Below are 18990 nucleotides of genomic sequence, written 5' to 3'. Positions count from 1 at the left end.
GGGATAGAGTGGGACGCGCGGGCTGTGACTTGAGCGGACGGCGAGTCAGGGCGCGGCGCCTGCCCTCAGTGGTGGCGCGGGGGAGGGCCCGGGACGCGCGGCCCACGGGGCGTGCGCGGGTGTGGGACGGCGATCCCCGCCAGCCGGCAGGCCCAGCCGTCCAGCCACCCCGCGGCCCGGCCAGCCCCGAGTCGTGTGGGGGCGGAGCCGCCCGCGGCCACCACTTCCTGAGAGCCGGGGATACCCCTCCCGGACGTCACGGAGGAGCCGAGGCGGCGGTGGCGGCCCGGGGCTCATCTTGCACTTGCATCACGGGTGCAGCAGCAGTTGCTCTGCTCCTTTGTGGCTTTTTCCCCTGTTGAGTAACTGCTTTGTTAAATGAAAATACCATGACGGGCCAGTGTGATCACCAGCTCCAGACCTCAAAGAAAGTGAAGCTGTCAGGCAAGAAGAGGGAGACTCCCCTAGCCGGCTGCGATGGTATCTGGTGGGTGGATGTGTAGAGAAGCACTTGACAGTTTCCACGTATTACTTCTTGCCTAACTTTTCACCCCCAAGAAGGTTTAAAAATAGTTTTATTTCCATGCTGTAAAAATTTCTTATGTCCTGCACCCCACCCATTCCCCCTTCAATTTGAAATCGCGTGCAGAACTGGAATCACTGAAAAGAACAGTTATTAGGTACAGTTTTTAGGAAACAGAACACCTTTCAGTGAATTTGTTGAGTAAACTACATTTTTAAATGTTAGTATGTAAAAGATCCTTGCCCACTGAAGGTACTTATAAAGCTTCTAGCTAAGTTTGTTTATATGAATTGGGTTTCCTCAGTGACCGTTTCAAACCGGTTTCCTTATTTATGTTACATTAAAAAAAAAATTCCATCCCTGTCTGAATATCTCCAGGTAAAGCATTTCTCCCTTTGACTCTTTGAGTGAATGTGACTTTCTGGACGTTTATGTTGATTATATGCTTCCCTCGCCTCTTTTTCCCCTCCTCTGCCTTTTACGTCCTTTTCTTCCTGAGTATCGGGTCACCAATCTTTGTTCCTTGACTACTGTGAGGCTGAGGGCTGTTGTCTGATTGCACTGAGCCAATCAGCTGGCTTAGTACTCCTCTGGGTAGGAAGCTGGACTGACTGTTGGAGAGGTTCCAGTGGTCACTGATAAGTGGCAACATTTTTGCACTCAAATGGAAAGTCATGGAAGCAGAGACAAGGCTCTCTTACAAACTGGGACACCATCCTCTGCTTAAACCTAGGGCTGTAGTCATATGCAGTTCTTTAGGTGACCTCAAACCAAGTGAATCGTTCTCTTTTTCAAATTAATATCTATTGTTCTATACTGTTTCAAAAGTCTGATTTACTAAAAGTCAGGCATAATTTTCTGTAAGGCTTATGTAATATGACCATTTCAGTAATATAAAATACCTTTTTGATGACAAATGAAACAATACTTTATAATTAAATCTCTTCTTTTGGGAAATCAAATAGAATAAGACTATCTTAATCTGTGAAATGTGGAAAACTTAACCTGGTTTGGTCCTTTTTCTAGAAGAGGGACATTCATGTGTGGCCTAGTTTACACCCAAAGCAAAGAAAGCAGTTAGTTTCTGCTTTCATGATACTTATGGCAGCCAATCTGTTAAAAATTCTTTCTATGAAGTAACTATTACAGATTCACTTGATAATTATCTTTCATTTTGTTTTGGTTTTGTAGGTGTAGTCTGTCTGCAAGAAAGAAAGTGCTCTTTCTCTTGGAAAATAAAATATAAATTTGGGGGAAATTTATTGTGTGTGATATAAAGCAGTTACTTTAACAAAATGGGATTTAGAATTGCTTTAAAGACTCTTCTGATTAATCACTGACATAAATCTTGTTGATTTTGCTAATATGTAAAGAATGATGATGAGTCTTGCTGATACAAAAATTGGGTGAGGAAAGGTGAAATGAAAATTCCAAGCCAGAAGTTGTTACCTAAGGTGAAGATAGGAAAGAAAATTAAAAGACTTGTGTGTAAGTCCATGTTTTCCTGAATCACTATAGAAGTTCTATACTACATTTAAGATATGTATATAAAATTTGGTAGCTTGGGCTGACATTGACTTATACACTTAAATTACTGGGCTTAGTAACATGGGACAATGGTAGTAGTTTTCTGTCTGACCTACCTGCATACTATCCCTTCCTTATCAATTCTATCATTGCCAGATTATTCTTCCTAAAATACGGCTTTTGTTATATCACTCCTGGGCTCAAAAGTCTTCAGCAGCTGGATATGTCTCCAAAATAAAACCCCAAAGCCTCCACATCCTGGCCTCTTTATTTCCACAGAATTTTCCTATCCTAGTCAAACTGTTATCCTCACTTTTCTTCAGACATCCTTTTACCCTTCCACATTTGTTCATAGTTTTCCTTTTTATGGCATTCCCTTCTCTGCTTATTGAAATCTTACCCTTCCTCTAAAACTAGTTCAAGAAATGAACTCAGATTGTGCTTTAGTCTTTCATAAAGTCCTTATTTTACTGCCTTCTTTTTGTGCTCTTGTGTCCGCAGCTTATTGCCCTGTTGAACTATAAGCTTCAAAAGCATGTCTCACATATCTTTGAAATTTCTGTGGCACCTAAGTTTAACAGAGATAGTAAATATCCATAAAATATTTCCCATCTAAATTTGAATATGAAGGAGAACAGGCATAATATAAGTTAACCAGTTATATGGATTAGGATATTTTTGACATGAGTGGTTTGTTTTCTTTACCTCAACTTTTAACACTCCTGATTGAGTATAGTGCCCACCACAAGCCCAGCCAGCCACATGGTGATACAAGGAAATTGCAGCTTGGCTTGTACCTATTATAGCCGTGTAGGAAGATTTGCTATGATTTTTTTTTTTTTTCCCTGACAGACTTTTGGTTTGACTTTTCTACAGTCTTTCCCCCTCTATGTGTACTTTCACTTATGCTGCTTCCTCTCAATGAAGAATGGGATGCTGTAGGCTAGGAAATGTTAATATCAACTTCTTTTGGGAAAATTTCTTAAGGTTTAAAAAATTGAGAACCATGGCACCTATGTATAACCAGTTCAACACATAAATTCTTGAGTTTCTTTTCTAAGATATGTTTAAATAGATTTGTATAACACTACATATATGCAGAAGTAAACTAGGCAAAGAGATTTTGGAATTATGATTTCTTAGAAGTTTTAGAAAAAGGCTCATGTGAATTAGAATATTAATATTTAACAAGGAAAAAGTAAATAATAGATCAGGAAAGACTTTCTGTGTTACAGAAAATTTTAGAAAAGAGTAAAAACCAGAGAAGGAAAGATTACCTAATAGTATAAGTGCTAATATTATTTTTTAATCTCATTAAATAATATTTTTCTATCCATTAATAAATAACAGGACAGGCTTGCAATCTGGTTAAAAAGATAGTTTATTTCTTAGTCCTGTTTCCCCCAGTCGTTGGTAAACTCTGGAAGGCCACAGTGATTTGGGAGAGAAAAGTTATTACGCATGTGTGATAAATTCAGGATATTATTTATGCCTATGAAATAAGATCTGCATTTTAGCTAGGGTTGATGGAGCAAGTAAATATCTCTCCACATATAACTACATAGCCCTTTCCTATCACCCAACTCTGGGAAAAAAAAAAAATTGCCTCACATGTACAAGATCAGTTCCTTCAGCATATTCTCCAGGAGTGGGATGCTGTATTTTACAGAAAGCACTAGATTGCTTCTCAGAGGCCTGAGGCTGGTTTTGCTGCCATGAAGCTGCCCAACCTTGGGTAAGTTAATTAATCTTTTGCGGGGGGCCTAAATATCATCTGTAAAAGGATAATGTTGGGCTGACTGTATGATCTTTAAGGATCCTTTCAGGTTCTAAAGTTGAATGCTTTTTAAGGCTGGTTAAATGTAAATCATGAGTCAGCTCTGGCCTGGTCTCCTGTCACTACTTGATTGCTGTAGTCAGGAGGTTCAGTAGCTCTTTTGTATACTATACAAATATTTGTATAGTATACAGATTTGTAATTTGTAGTAATATTATATTAAACTTCTTTGGCCTACTTGATAAATAACTGTAGCCACTGAGTGGGATCTTGGTGGCCTGAGAGTGTTAATGTATTGCCAGCATCACAGCCTTGTCTTGTCCAGAAAGTGGAAACAAGCAGAAACCTGGATAGTCCAAAAGTCATTTTATATTTAGCTTTGGAATTTGTTTTTGTTCATTCATTTGAATGTGGATGAGTCACAAATTGACTTCATACAAATTAATAAACTTTCATTGGAATGGATACTGTTGTTTGCTCCTCCTGCTCTTTTCTGATTCTCACTGCATGCTAAGCATGAATCATTTCTTCTTAAATGTAGCAGCTGAGGCAGAACTGTCCTTTTTGCTTTTTCCTAGAAAAGGACTGGTGATGGTGGGCTTGTAAGTCTTTACATCCTTTTAGAGTATGAACAGATAGAGAAAGTGAAATATTGAGAAGGCAGGTCAAAAGGAAAGTACCAAGTAGGTATTAAGTTGGAAATATGTTAGCAAATCAAACAGGAAGAATACAATAAATTCTGTTTGCAAACTTGCTGGTTTGCTGTTGGATACATTTTTATGGATAAATGAGAGCTGACTTTATAGGCATTGGGAAATACCCGAATCTTAACACATTGCAGATTTATGTATTATCTGAGTTAGGTTTGGATAGTAAAAACATGGTTTGTCCATTAATTTAGGGCTACTTTTTAAATGCCTCTTCTACGTATTTAGGTATCTGTTTTCTTACTTAGATCATGTAATTAGTAACTGATTCTAATTTTTTGCCATAATACGTTTTTCATTATTTGTTACTCATGTTTATAGTTCACTACTGGAAAAATTCTTCCCTGATATCTGTTCTGAATTAGTTCTCTTTTCCGGTTATGTTTTCCTGTTTTATCAATTGTAGTGATGAGAATAGAAAGCCATATTTTAAAGATTTATATTGATACTTTTTAAGTTTAGTAAAATTATTAAATTTTACTCATTATTTCTAATTTCTGAAAATGATTGTCTTATTTTAAATTCATGCTAAGTCATTAATTTCACTTTTTAAAAACAACAGGATAACCTGTATACAATTTGAAGTCCATTTACCATAGTTTCATGGCACTTTATAGTTGCCAGTTAACTTTTTAGCGACTTTTTATATTTAAATTTTTTGTGTGTGAGAAGCTTCTATTTATCTCAAAATCCTTTAAAATGCCTTTTTGTTTAAATTATCTTGGACATATTTATTTGGGAGGATGAATTTACTGAGCCCATGGAGCAGTTCTTGGCACAGAATAGGTGCTCTGTAAACATTTGATGAATGAATGAAAGCAGTTTTCAAGAAGCTTTATTCAAAATATTCTATTTTCTTTATCATAACCAGCCTTGTGGCCTTATTAACTTTTCTGAGAGAGTTTCACTCAGGGGTTCAGCATGAGAGAGCAGCAGAGAAGACCTGCTGTACATCACTGTGCTGCTGCTTCTGAACCGCCTGTCTCTCCATTGCGACTAGACTACAGACACATCTAGTTGTCCATATTGAGGGCAGTACCCCTGAGTCACAGCACTCTGATATCTGTGTTTGAACTAAAGAATTCAAGTATCCTAAGGAATTATATCACCTTTTGATCCTAAACCTCCTCAAGAGTTAATCTCTGGCTTATCTCTTTATTTCGATGTGGCACTTTTGCTCTGATACTTTCACAAGATGGTGTCCTTCCCTCTTTTCTTTACTGTCTCTACCCTGGGTCTGTACAACCTGTTCATTGGTAAGTTCTTCACTTCTAGTCATCAGATTTCCTATTGTAACCCTCACTTTGCTTTACAGTTCAAGGCCTCTTGTCACTTGTCTACAATCTATCACCCATAGACTGAGGGACATAAATGTAGAATATTATCTAGGAACTCAAATTATATTTTCTAAACATTTAATATATTAAATCTTAAGATTTAACTTTTGAAAAGGTAATGCGTTCACATGATTCAAACAACAAAATGTTCAGAAACAAAAAAGTTTCCCTTCCACTCCTGTCCACCATCTACTCAGTTCCTATCCTCCTAGAGTTTTAAAATGCATACCCAAGCCAATACAAATATAAATTCTGTTTTCCTTTCCTTTTTTATACAAATGGAAGCTTCTGCTTCCATTCTGCCTTTTTCACTCAACAGTGTATCTTGGTGTTCTTTCCATAACAGTGGAAAAATATATGAGGTATATTTCATTTTAACAGTGTGTCTTGGAGATCTCTTCCACATCATTGTGTGGCTATAGCATCATTTATTTAATCAGTACCATATTGATAGACATTTGGGAAATTTTCAATCTCTTGCTATTAGAAACAATGCTGCAGTAAATACTTTTGTTACATAGATTATTTCACACTTGTACAAATATATTTGTAGGGTAAATTCCTAAAAGTGGAATTGTGGTCAAAGAGTGTATCTCATAGTGATTTGACAGGTCCTACCCTTCATAGAGGCTGTATAATTTATACCCCCATCAGAAATGTATAAGAGTGCCTGACTACCCGTGTTCTTGCCAACAAAATGCGTTATTGAACTTTTGGATTTTTTCCAATCCAGTGGGTGAAAATTGTTATCTTAGTGTGGTTTTAATTTTTATTTCTTTTTAACAGTGAGTTTGAATATATTTTCATATGTTTAAAAGCCATTTGTATTTCCTTTTCTGTGAAGTATCTCTTATATTCTTTTCTTCTTTTGGGGGGGGGCGGTCATTTGAAAATCAACTTGTAGCTGATGTTTATAATATGGAGGTTTGCCCTCTGTAAAATGAGTTGCATCATCCCCCCCGACCCCAGTTTGTCATTTGTCTTTGCTTATAGTGTTTTGCCATGTAGATTTTCCCTAAAATGTAGTTGAATTTGTCAGTCTTCTCTTTTATGACTTCTGGGTTTTGTGTCATAGTTAGAAAAGCCTGCCCCACTACAAGGTTATAAAAGAATTCTCTCATATTCTACTACTACTTTTTTTTTTTTACTACTACTTTTATGGCTTCTATTTTACACTTAAGTTTTTTGATGCATTTTTCTTAGTGTATGGTGTGAGACATAGGTCCAAATTTAATTATTTTCCAAATGGCTACTCAGTTGCCCCAACACCATTTGTGAATAGTCCCTCTACATTGTTTTGCTTTTTAGTAGAGACAAATTGATTCATCTACCTTGTTTTTTCACACCTTCTTTGCTGTGACTGAATATAAATGCATTTCTCTGTTTTCCTTCCTATAGAATGCCTTCTTTAATGGCACAGGTGTCTTTGCCTTCTACCCTGCTACCTCTCTGCTTACCTCAGCAACACCAGCAGCCTGACAGCCAGTTAATATTTGAATGAATACAGGCTGCTCAGAAAGCTCTCCAGGATTTTCCATGGAGCAATAATGGGCTAAAAAGAAATCTTAACTGTAATCAGGTTCCTTCGAAGACTGTTCAAGCCAGAGATGTCTTCTAACTCTCTCTGGCCATGCTAACCAGCTATTCTAGAAGCTGAAACCCACTACCTGGGTCTTTTACTCCTGCGGCAATCCAGTTCAGATTGCTTCTTTCCGTGCAAATTCACATCATCTGCTACCTCTGCTTGTCTGACAATATGGGATATTACCCTCTATAATTTGGGGTGGGGAACCATAATATGCCCAAGAAGTGGTTTGGATTCCCCATCATGCAGTGGCCAGCTCCAGAACCTCATTTACTGGGAAAGTGATTGTGGATGAATGATTTGGGGAACATACATCCTCAATTTGAACTCCAAACAGATTAAGTTTTTCATCTAGGGAACCTGGAGAAAACCCAGCATTGTTCTACCTAGGGGAGAGTGTCCAAGCAGGCAGCTGAAACTGAATTTACTTGATATCCTTACTAGCACTTTCTAAGCTACTTGGGTTAGTTTTATAGCTCCTTGATAAACACTTCCTTCTACTTTGAAACATTGCCCCAGGTGATGTTTCTCTTTCAGACTTGCCTGTTGCTTATTATTGAACCTTTTTTTTTTGGGAGGGGTGCTATTTCTTATCTCTGCATTTAGACTTTCCTCTGATGCTGGTAGTATACTCCGTCCAATACCAATTTGACTTAAAGTTATTTTGGCCAAAATCAATTTTGTCCAAATACAATTTAGTTGAAAGTAAACTGGTCAACTGGACAATTTGGTTAAAACAATTATTTGGTGTGAATATCCTAAGTTATTAATTTTTGAGTAGTGATACTTTTAGTATATTATGGGGTGTTTAAACACTTTTGGTCCGTTTTCTAGAGATTTTTCTAATTTTTCTTCTTTTATATTTCAAATTAATTTTCAACTACAAGAGTACTTCGTTGCTTGTGATACCAAAAGGTTAAGACAACCTAGCTGCCCAACAATAGCATACTTGGACAAACTCGATCTTAACTACAAGGCAATAAGAGGTTAATTGGAATAACCAAAACATTGAGGGATGAGATAAAAACATGTTTCCATTATTGTTTTTTTTCCCCTCATTAAAAAGGCAGTGTATGTGCAGTACAGGACAGTCAGAAAAATGTAGACGAGTAGAAGGACAAAAGGAAAAAAAGCCATAAATTAATTTACCCAAGAATAACCACTGTTGTCCTTTTCTGTCTTTTCAAATGCATTTTATACACATAAACTCTGCATACTGTTTGTAATCTGCCATTATTTAAGCATTCTCCAATTATTGATTAATCACCTTTGTCCAGGTTTAGGCTTTGGTTCCTTTCTCCCTTTTGACCTGCAACTGTGGGCCAGTCCACTTTAATTGGGAATAGATTGCCATTCTCTTTTTCTTTCTGTCCCTGAAGCCTGCTGAGATCCACAACTAGCCTGGGCCCCAAAGACACCCCCCCTGCTTTATTTAAGTTAGACAGTTTGTAAATTAAGCCATTCTGCCAACCCTTTCTATATATTTACAAAAGGGTCCCTGTGGAACGCTCTGATTATCTATAGAATAATTTTTGGAGTTCATACTTGATGTATATTATGTGTATAAATATATAAATTAGATGGGAATAATAAAGAGAGGGTAGGAATTAGATTGGCTCCTGACTAAAATAAAAATAAGGCAGAGAGATCCATTGTCATTGGAGGGAAATTATTTAAATAGATTTTCTCTACATCAGAGTTGGCAGATATGTGCTATGTGTTGTGCGCAAACCTGAGTACATGGTAGACATCACTAATCAGTCATGGCACTATTACTTATTGGATCCAAACTCATCTTTGGATCTTTCTTGAAATGGGATTCTAAGTAGCTGTACCTATTGGAGTTGCTGTGACAAACCTATTTACCATTCTTGCTCTAAAATATTGCATTAAAGTTTTTTTTTTTAAAATAGTGGATTGGCCAAGAAAATTGTAATAAAATGTTTTATAACTGATAAAAAAGTTTATGATGGCAAATATGGAATGTCAGCAAAGAGTAATTATCTAAATTTTGGGCAAAGCACATGCCTCATCGTTAAAATCTTGGAAGCAACATAATAAATTATAGGTTTGTTATGGAGTGAAAACAATGTCACAATAATACTCAACATTATAACTTGCCCATGGTATGGTCATAGTGATTGACTACCCAGCGTTAATTCTACCCTAGATGATGAGTCTAAGCAGTCATGGTTAATCCCATTTCCTCTGCTAACGAAGGGTTAGGAATGGCCTGTAACCTATTTTGGCCAATGAGATGTGAAGGGAAGCCTGGTGGAGGGCCGGGGTGCTTCTGGGAAAGGTTTTCTTGACCCTAAAAAGAGATAAAAGAAAGAGATGGTGCCTCTTCTTCCTCTGATGCTGTTATGTCTGAATATGATAGCTAGAAAAGCTCAAGACATCTTAGGGTAATGAGAGAAACTAGCTTTGGAGGAAGCTGATCTAGAAGATGGCAGAACAGAGAGAGGAAACCTGAGCTCTTGATGACCTTGCTGAACTTCTGATTGTATTGTACTTGGTCTGCCTTACCTCTGAACTTCCAGGTCTGTGAGATAACACAGTTCCTTATTGTGTAAGCCAGCATTATCTGGGATTTTGTCACTTGCAGCGAAAAGCATTCTGAGTGGTATACTCACTTTGTCCCAAGCAGATTCATGTCAAACGGTTTTGATTTTATTATGATAGATTTCCTTTTATTGGGGCTCTTCCCTCCCCTTATGGCTTCAGAAAGTGGGTGCAGATTTTAACTGGCCAATTCTTGTCTCAGTCTTCTCTAAGGGCTTCTACCCTTAGAGGTTCTTCACAGAAGAACCAGGGTTCTTCACAGAAAGCAGCAAGGAATCAGCCAGCCGCCATCATCTCTTCTGGAGCCTTTTTTTAAAAAAACATTTATTTATTTATTTGGCTGTACCAGGTCCTAGTTGCAGCACATGGGATCTTCGTTGCTACATGCAGGATCTTTAGTTGCAGCATGCGGGCTCTTAGCTGCGGCATGTGGGTTCTAGTTACCTGACCAGGGATCGAACCTGGGCCCCCTGCACTGGGAGCATGGAGTCTTAACCACTGGACCACCAGAGAAGTCCCTCTTCTGGAGCCTTTTGGATCATTTGACTATCTGGTGGTGTGACTGCTTCTTTTTGTCATTCATTTGTTCTTTTCCTGATTCTGATTCCTCGATGCATCTTGGTCCCTGTTCTTGCATACTTAGCATCTTATGCCTGGCCTCAAAATTGTTTAATAGATTTATTTTCATCTCTTCCTTCTCCCCTGAGCCTCTCTTTTCCTTTATCTCTCTCATCTACTCCTGTCTCACTTTGTGAATTTATGGCCAGTGGGGGCTAGTCTAAGACGTGTATAATCTTTGCCAGAAATAATAGTGAGTTAAGTAGTCACACAGCTGTTTGCTCTAGACTGGTATGGCAAAAGTAAGAGTAGGTCAGTCCTCAGTCCATTTTCTCATCTAGTGCCTATAGAACAGGTAGCACCAGAAATGTCTAGGGGTCAGGGCACTTGAGTCTTCATTATGGCTTCACTATTGGCTACCTGAAATCTTGGGCAAGTCACTTAAAGACATAGAGTTTCTTCTTTGGAATTTGTTACTAATTGTTCAATTCTTTTCTGTAGTTTTGTTGTGATTCAAATGAAATAATGTAAACATGGAAAATGAAAAAAAGCCTTTTTCCTGAAAAAGAATAAGCGAGGTTGGTTGCATTTTCTGATTTTTTTCAGATGAACTAATGTCAAAGTCTCTAGAATCAGCTCTGTGTATCTTGTTTGTTGGTAAAAAGGCAATGAAATAGGACATGGGACATAATTGTACAGGTAATCAGGGATTGAAGTTGATATTTTAGTGGTGGCTTACAGCCTGAAATAAAAAGAAAGGGCCACACAGTATGAAGGGGAAATAAAGGTCAGGATGTTGATCTTGAGGCTAATTTCTAGTTGAACCAGAAATTCTGGTAAGCCAAATTAGGCGAAAGAGAAACCAATAGAAGAAACACCCCCCTCTAGTGGCGAGGAGCCAGGTTCTACACTTGGTTGCTAAGATGGGTGACTGGGGAATGGACAGCTTCTTAGGATGTTTTTTGTTTCTTAAGAAGTATGCTGAGGATCCAGAGTTAAAATTCTTAATGAAGATCGTTAGTTCCAGTTTTCATGATCAGGAGGATTAGCACATTTCACAGAATTAGTAGTATTTTGGCAGTCTCACGTGGGATCCGATTGTCTGAAAAATGTAGAGGCTAACGGTTGTTGGAAGAGGTTCGCAGTTTACTTTTATGTAGGTCATTTAGAGACCAGAGAGTTAGGAAACCATTGTTAGTAAATTTCTTATTGATCTGAAGTGATAATAGTAGGTACCTTTATAAACCCATTTGTAGGCAGGTAAAGCCTATATTTAAAGTTATGGATAATGCCATAGAGTAGTATTCATCTGTATTTCTACAAAATAATGGTTGTGGATTTCCTAAGTGTAACTTTTTTTTTTTTTTGCGGTATGCGGGCCTGTCACCGTTGTGGCCTCTCCCGTTGCGGAGCACAGGCTCAGCGGACATGGTTCACGGGCCCAGCCACTCCGCGGCATGTGGGATCTTCCCAGACCGGGGCACGGACCCGTGTCCCCTGCATCAGCAGGCGGACTCTCAACCACTGCGCCACCAGGGAAGTCCCCTAAGTGTAACTTTTGATTTGAAATTTTTAGTGATGATCCTGAGAACCAAGTGTTTAATTTACATCTTGGAAGTGATTTAATTTCTACTTATGGAAACGTAGTGAAGCATGTTAAAATAACTTACTGCCCACAATTCAGTGGCTTGGTAGGGACACCTAAAGGACATCTCATCTTAAGGATGTGTGTTATTGATAATAATAATTGCAAGTGATTATTACATTTACAAATCTCAAAAGCCCATTCAAGGTTTTACTGTTTTGAACTTCTGTTTGGGAAAAATTCTTTTAAGTTACTCTGAAGAGACAAAATTTCAAAGAATAAAATGTTTATGGTACTCTGTGTTAGATCTAAGGAAAATTTGAATATCTTTCAATTCTGATATAGAAAAGAATGATTATGGCACAAGAAAATAAAGACTGCATCATCAGAGTACTATTTATTTTTAATGTCAAACTCTTGCACTGAAGGAAAGAAATGTTTTTTTTTTGGTTGCGTTGGGTCTTTGTTGCTGCATGCAGGCTTTCTCTAGTTGCGGCGAGCGGGGGCTACTCTTCGTGGTGGTGCATGGGTTTCTCATTGCGGTGACTTCTCTTGTGGCGGAGCATGGGCCCTAGAGCACGTGGGTTTCAGTAGTTGTGGCGTGTGGGCTCAGTAGTTGTGGCGCACGGGCTCTAGGGCACATGGGCTTCATTAGTTGTGGCTCACAGGCTCAGTAGTTGTGGATTGCAGGCTCTAGAGCGCAGGCTTAGTAGTTGTGGTGCACAGGCTTAGTTGCTCTGTGGCATGTGGCATCTTCCTGGACCAGGGCTCGAACCCGTGTCCCATGCATTGCCAGGTGGATTCTCAACCACTGCGTCACCAGGAAAGTCCCCTGAAGGAAAGAAATTTGAAGCTTGCAGTAGAACTAGCCTCTCAATAGTTTGGAATATGTTTGATGATGTTTCTTGTGAAGTAAAAATGGAAAAATTCTCTAGAAAATATAAACTCGTACATGGATAAAGTGAGATTATAGAGTTATAAAACTTTTGTGCATAACTTGTGGAATGATATCCTTAGTTTATGGTTATACTTCATAAATATACTTGATTTCAGGAAAGGTGAAACTAGGTCTGGCAGTAGATCAGGATCCACCTATTGGGGAAAACCAGAAAATAGGAGGAAGAGGTTATTAATGATTCATTCTTAGCCAAGAAAAATTCAGTAAGGAATAATTAAGGTCAGCTAGAGAAAGAATTATGATTGTGTTAAGTGAGTTCACAGATATTATTGAAGGCAGATCAGTTAGAACTGATTTGTTAATGTATATGGGGGCAGTAAACCAATTAGATGGTCTCTTTTCTAAATAAGTGTGACAGTAGTAGAAGATATATGGAGGGAAGTGAAATGGATAAGGTTAGTGGTAATTAGACCTTCATTAAATCCTAACACTAAAGAGGTACTATGTATATTAGTGATAGTTTAATTCTATAAATAAAATTTAATATTAAAGATTGATATAGGGCTTCCCTGGTGGTGCAGTGGTTGAGAGTCCGCCTGCCGATGCAGGGGACATGGGTTCGTGCCCCCGTCCAGGAGGATCCCACATGCCGCTGAGCGGCTGGGCCCGTGAGCCATGGCCACTGAGCCTGCGCGTCCGGAGCCTGTGCTCCGCAACGGGAGAGGCCACAACAGTGAGAGACCCGCGTACCAAAAAAAAAAAAAGAAAAAAGAAAATTGATATAATGTTGGCATTGCTAAAATTAGACAAGTGCTGATTTATGTAAAGGGTTGCAGCAAGTGGGCTTGAATAAAGAGCCTGGGCTCCAAACCTCATTAAATTCCAGATAAAGTATAAGAATAATAATTCATATTTGTAAAGGATTTTACAGTATTCTGAATGTTTTCACCTATATGATCTCATCTGATTCTTATCAGAACCCTGGGGGATAGCAGCACAGGTTTGATTATCCCATTTTTTTTTTTTTTTTTTTTTTTTCGGTACGTGGGCTTCTCACTCTTGTGGCCTCTCCCGCTGCGGAGCACAGGCTCCGGACACGCAGACTCAGCGGCCATGGCTCACGGGCCCAGCCGTTCCACGGCATGTGGGATCTTCCCAGGCCGGGGCACGAACCCGTGTCCCCTGCATCGGCAGGCGGACTCTCAACCACTGCGCCACCAGGGAAGCCCTTGATTATCCCATTTTTACAAATAAGGTCATGGAGGCTCAGAGAGGCTAACCAACTTACTAAAGAACAAATAGGGACTGAATGACAGGAGTGGGACTTCAACCCATGATTCCTTACCAAAATGCCTTTGTTCACTGTATTAGCTTCCTATGGTTGCTGTAACAAATTGCCACAAATTGGGTGGCATAAACAACAGATATTTATTCTCTCATGGCTCTGGAGGCCAGAAGTCTGAAATCAAGGTGTTGTCAGGGCTTCACTCCCTCTGGAGGCTCTAGGGGAGAATTCATTCTTTGCCTCTTTCACCTTCTGATGGCTGTTGGCACTCCTTGGTTTATGGTCACCTCACTCCAGTCTCTGCCTTTGTGGTCACATAGCCTCCTCCTTCTCTATTCTGTGTCTTTTCCTCTTATGTCTGTCTCAAATCTCTCTTTGCCTTTCTCTTATAAGGACTGATTCTTATAAGGACTGACTTTAATACTCCACTTGTTATTGGATTTAGGACCCACCTAGTAAGCCAGGATGATTTCCTCATCTCAAGATCTTTAATTACACCTGCAAAGACTCTTTATTCAAATAAGGTAACATTCACAGTTTCCAGGCATTAGGACATGTACCTATCTTTTCAGGGACCACCAATTCAACCCACTATATTCATTGTATGCCATTTAATTTAATATCTTCCTTTTGGATTCAAGAAATAATCTTCTGTCTGAAGGTGGGCAAATGGGCTAGGGAATTTTTAGCTAGTATACAAAGAGGAACATTTAAAATATTTCTGGTTGGTGTTAAGTGCTTAGTAACTAGAGTTGAACTGATTAACACGAGTTCCACCGAATCGTTATGCTAGCTTTGCATTTGCAGAACTATAAAAAAAGGGACTAAATTAAGTTAAAGTAGCACATGACTATTCATGATTAACAATATTAAAAGTTAGCTTTTTTTGTTTCTTGTGTAATTGGACTAAAAGGTGTGTGTGTATGTTTTGGTAATGGCTTAAATCAGTAGGATAGGTTTCTTACCTTACGTGGGCATTCTCATTTGGGTCATATAAGTCAAGATCCATATATGTAAACTCTTTTTTTTTAGAGAATTGTTTACTTACTGAACCTGGGGCAGATTAGATACACAACCAATTGTAAATTTACATCTTTTAACTCAATTTTGAAGTGTTTTCACACGCGCACACAAACTGGAATGCAACAGTTGTCCTAAGGTAAAACACAGTCACCTGAAACTGTTGCAAGTATTTTCACCCAAGGTTGAAAAATTGTTTATCCTGAACATGAAAACCTGTAACAAATTTAAATTAATGATATAAAACTCATTACTTGTAGTTTTCCCCTTGCAAAGATCCAAAAAAAAAAAAAAAGCGCAAGTAACTAATATACATCGGTCACAACATAATTCTGGATCATCCCCACACCAAAACTAGATGCTCTTTTAATTTTAAACCCATCATCAGAGAAAGTCATTTCGTTTTATACAAAACAAAATTCAAAAGAAAAGAAAGACCCAAGTAAAACAAGAAAGAAAGAAAAACAAAAAATAGAAAGACCCAAGAAAAACAAAAACAAAAACCCTAGTACTGACAGTGATGTTCAGTACCCTAATTAAACAGTGACCAAAATGCCACTGATCAAAAGTGAAATAGTGGCTGTATATCACTGCAAAGAAATCCAAGAGGCTTTAGCCCTTTGGCATCAGAAATCCAGATTTTTTCCTAGTACTGAATGCATACCTCCTACGTGCCAAGAGTGGAGAAGTGGATGTGCCAGCACAGAAAGAAAAAGAGCTACCGTTCGCTGAAACACCTAGAGAATTGGTTTTAATAGAGACTTCTTACACGGTTAGGCAGAAACCAAAAAATGGTTATTAGCTGCTTGTGTCAACAATTTTAACTGGAGGTGACTGAGTTCTAAGGTTCAGAGTAAAACTTTAGCGGGAGGAAAGGTTGTTGGTTAAAGACTTATCTTTAATGCAAAAACAAGGTAGACAAAGTATGAAAATACCACCTGGTAGCATCCTCTAAGTCACAGGGCTCTGCCATTTTCGGCTGGACAGAAAATGTCAAGATTCAGATTGTTGTTTCTCATAAAGATTCAACAAAATGAATCTTTAATGACTTGAACTGCAGGATTAGGGATCCCAAGAATGCAGTCATTTTAGTAAAGTGCTATCAGTAAAGTACTATCCTGAACAAACTGTATTTTATTATGAAAGCAAAAGGAAAGAAGATATAATAAGGACTATACACCTATATTCAAATTACAGTGTCTGAGTTCTGGAAAGACCTGTATAATGGAGGAAGAATTCAAATACGAAATTATGCCAATCAAATTTTCACTATAATTTTCCTGAAAAAGTGTTTTTCCCCAATATCTATTAATCACAAAGAAACATAAGCTGTGAATGTACAGTTCAGAAAATAAAAACATAGAAACTAATGACATTATTATGCCCAAGATATTTGGTAAACAGTGAATTATGAGTTTGGGACCATCAGGAAAAGGCTTTTTAAACAACCCTCCGGACTACAAAAAATCTCTTCAGGTAGTAGATCCGTCCCAATGTCATGGCAACTAGAACAAGAGCTTCAAAGACGGACCAAAGGACCACTCTGCTGTTTGTGCTGTCATTGACTGCTCTGTGTATTCTCTCCCGAACTTCCATGTATAGGAATGCTTTACAGCTGTCATTGCCACTGTGAGCTCATTAATCATTTCTACTAGCTTGTTCTGGTGAGCTTCTGTTTCCATGTCTTGTCCTTTTGGGGCCTCCCCAATATCAACGGTGAACATCGCTATCTTTGGAGTCATGTTGGACATTCTATTGCTAAAACAAAACTTATATGTTCCATCCATGGGAGCAGCAAATGTGTATTTCCAACTGGACTCCCAGTCTCCTTTATAAATTCATTTATTATTAGGCCCTGTAATCTCCATGTCGATGTCCAGGAAGCTGCCATCAGCCACCTCGAAGATGAGGCCCATCTTGGTGCCCAAGGTGACCTGCTCAAAGAAGCACTCCTCGGCATGTGCGTCGATGCTGACAAAGTAACCCGAGGCTGTGGCCACGAGGGCGGCCAGGAGCTCAGCGAGTGCCACCATGATGGGACTGGGGCTGAAGCCAGGACCGGGACTGCATCTCCAGAGCTGCCGTTGCTGCTGCCACTGCTGCCTTCTCCACAATATTGTGGGGGTTTTTTTTCACATTTTTTTTAATTAAAAAAATTTTATACAGCAGGTTCTTATTAGTTATCTATTTTATATATATTAGTGTATATACGTGAATCCCAATCTCCCAATTCATCCCCCCCGCCCACACTTTCCCCCCTTGGTGTCCATACGTTTGTTCTCTACATCTGTGTCTCTATTTCTGCCCTGCACACTGGTTCATCTGTACCATTTTTCTAGATACCACATATATGCGTTAATATACGATATTTGCTTTTCTCTTTCTGACTAACTTCACTCTGTATGACAGTCTCTAGGTCCATCCACGTCTCTGCAAATGACACAATTTCATTCCTTTTTATGGCTGGGTAATATTCAATCATATATAGGTACCACATCTTCTTCATCCATTCCTCTGTCGATGGGCATTTAGGTTGCTTCAAAAGTAAATGGACTGGCTATTGTAAATAGTGCTGCAATGAACATTGGGGTGCATGTATCTTTTTGAATTATGGTTTTCTCTGGGTATATGCCCAGTAGTGGGATTGCTGGGTCATATGGTAATTCTATTTTTAGTTTTTTAAGGAACCTCCATACTGTTCTCCATAGTGGCTGTATCGATTTACATTCCCACCAACAGTGCAAGAGGGTTCCCTTTTCTCCACACCCTCTCCAGCATTTGTTGTTTGTAGATTTTCTTATGATGCCCATTCTAACTGGTGTGAGGTGATACCTCATTGTACTTTTGATTTGTATTTCTCTAATGATTAGTGATGTTGAGCAGCTTTTCATGTGCTTCTTGGCCATCTGTATGTCTTCTTTGGAGAAATGTCTATTTAGGTCTTCTGCCCATTTTTTCATTGGGTTGTTTGTTTTTTAATATTGAGCTGCATGAGCTGTTTATATATTTTGGAGATTAACCCTTGGTCCGATGATTTGTTTGCAAATATTTTCTCCCATTCTGAGGGTTGTCTTATCGTTTTGTTTATAGCTTTCTTTGCTGTGCAAAAGCTTTGAAGTTTCCTTAGGTCCCATTTGTTTATTTTTGTTTGTATTTCCATTAGTCTAGGAGGTGGGTCAAAAAAGATCTTGCTGTGATTTATGTCAAAGAGAGTTCTCCCTATGTTTTCCTCTAAGAGTTTGATAGTTTCTGGTCTTACATTTAGGTCTTTACTCCATTTTGAGTTTATTTTTGTGTCTGGTGTTAGGGAGTGTTCTAATTTCATTCTTTTACATGTAGCTGTCCAGTTTTCCCAGCACCACTAATTGAAGAGACTGTCTTTTCTCCATTGTATATCCTGGCCTCCTTTGTCATAGATTAGTTGACCACAGGTGCGTGGGTTTATCTCTGGGCTTTCTGTCCTGTTCCATTGATCTATATTTCTGTCTTTGTGTCAGTACCATATTGTCTTGATTACTGTAGCTTTGTAGTATAGTCTGAAGTCAGGGAGTCTGATTCCTCCAGCTCCTTTTTTTCCCTCAAGACTGCTTTGGCTATTCAGGGTCCTTTGTGTCTCCATACAG

At 38.7% G+C, this 18990-nt stretch overlaps 1 long non-coding RNA gene and 1 pseudogene across 2 annotated transcripts in view; one reads left to right on the top strand and one right to left on the bottom strand.

The window, feature by feature from the left end:
- Positions 1 to 18990, top strand: part of LOC109552347 (uncharacterized) — a 400848-nt gene that overhangs the window by 149 nt on the left and 381709 nt on the right. The window contains exon 1 of one of the 2 annotated variants that reach the window (XR_012332608.1): positions 31 to 487. The exons of the other annotated variant lie outside the window; for it this stretch is intronic. This is a non-coding gene — a long non-coding RNA (uncharacterized lncRNA). Of the gene's footprint in view, positions 1 to 30; positions 488 to 18990 lie in introns of those variants that run through there. 2 annotated transcript variants of the gene reach the window in all.
- LOC101333841 (transmembrane emp24 domain-containing protein 2 pseudogene) lies at positions 16808 to 17400 on the bottom strand (annotated as a pseudogene).

The sequence above is a fragment of the Tursiops truncatus genome, chromosome 6 (genome assembly GCF_011762595.2).
Source record: "Tursiops truncatus isolate mTurTru1 chromosome 6, mTurTru1.mat.Y, whole genome shotgun sequence".
Taxonomy (NCBI): domain Eukaryota; kingdom Metazoa; phylum Chordata; class Mammalia; order Artiodactyla; family Delphinidae; genus Tursiops; species Tursiops truncatus.
Note: the sequence above shows the minus strand (reverse complement) of the source record. Positions and strands in the feature narration are given on the sequence as shown.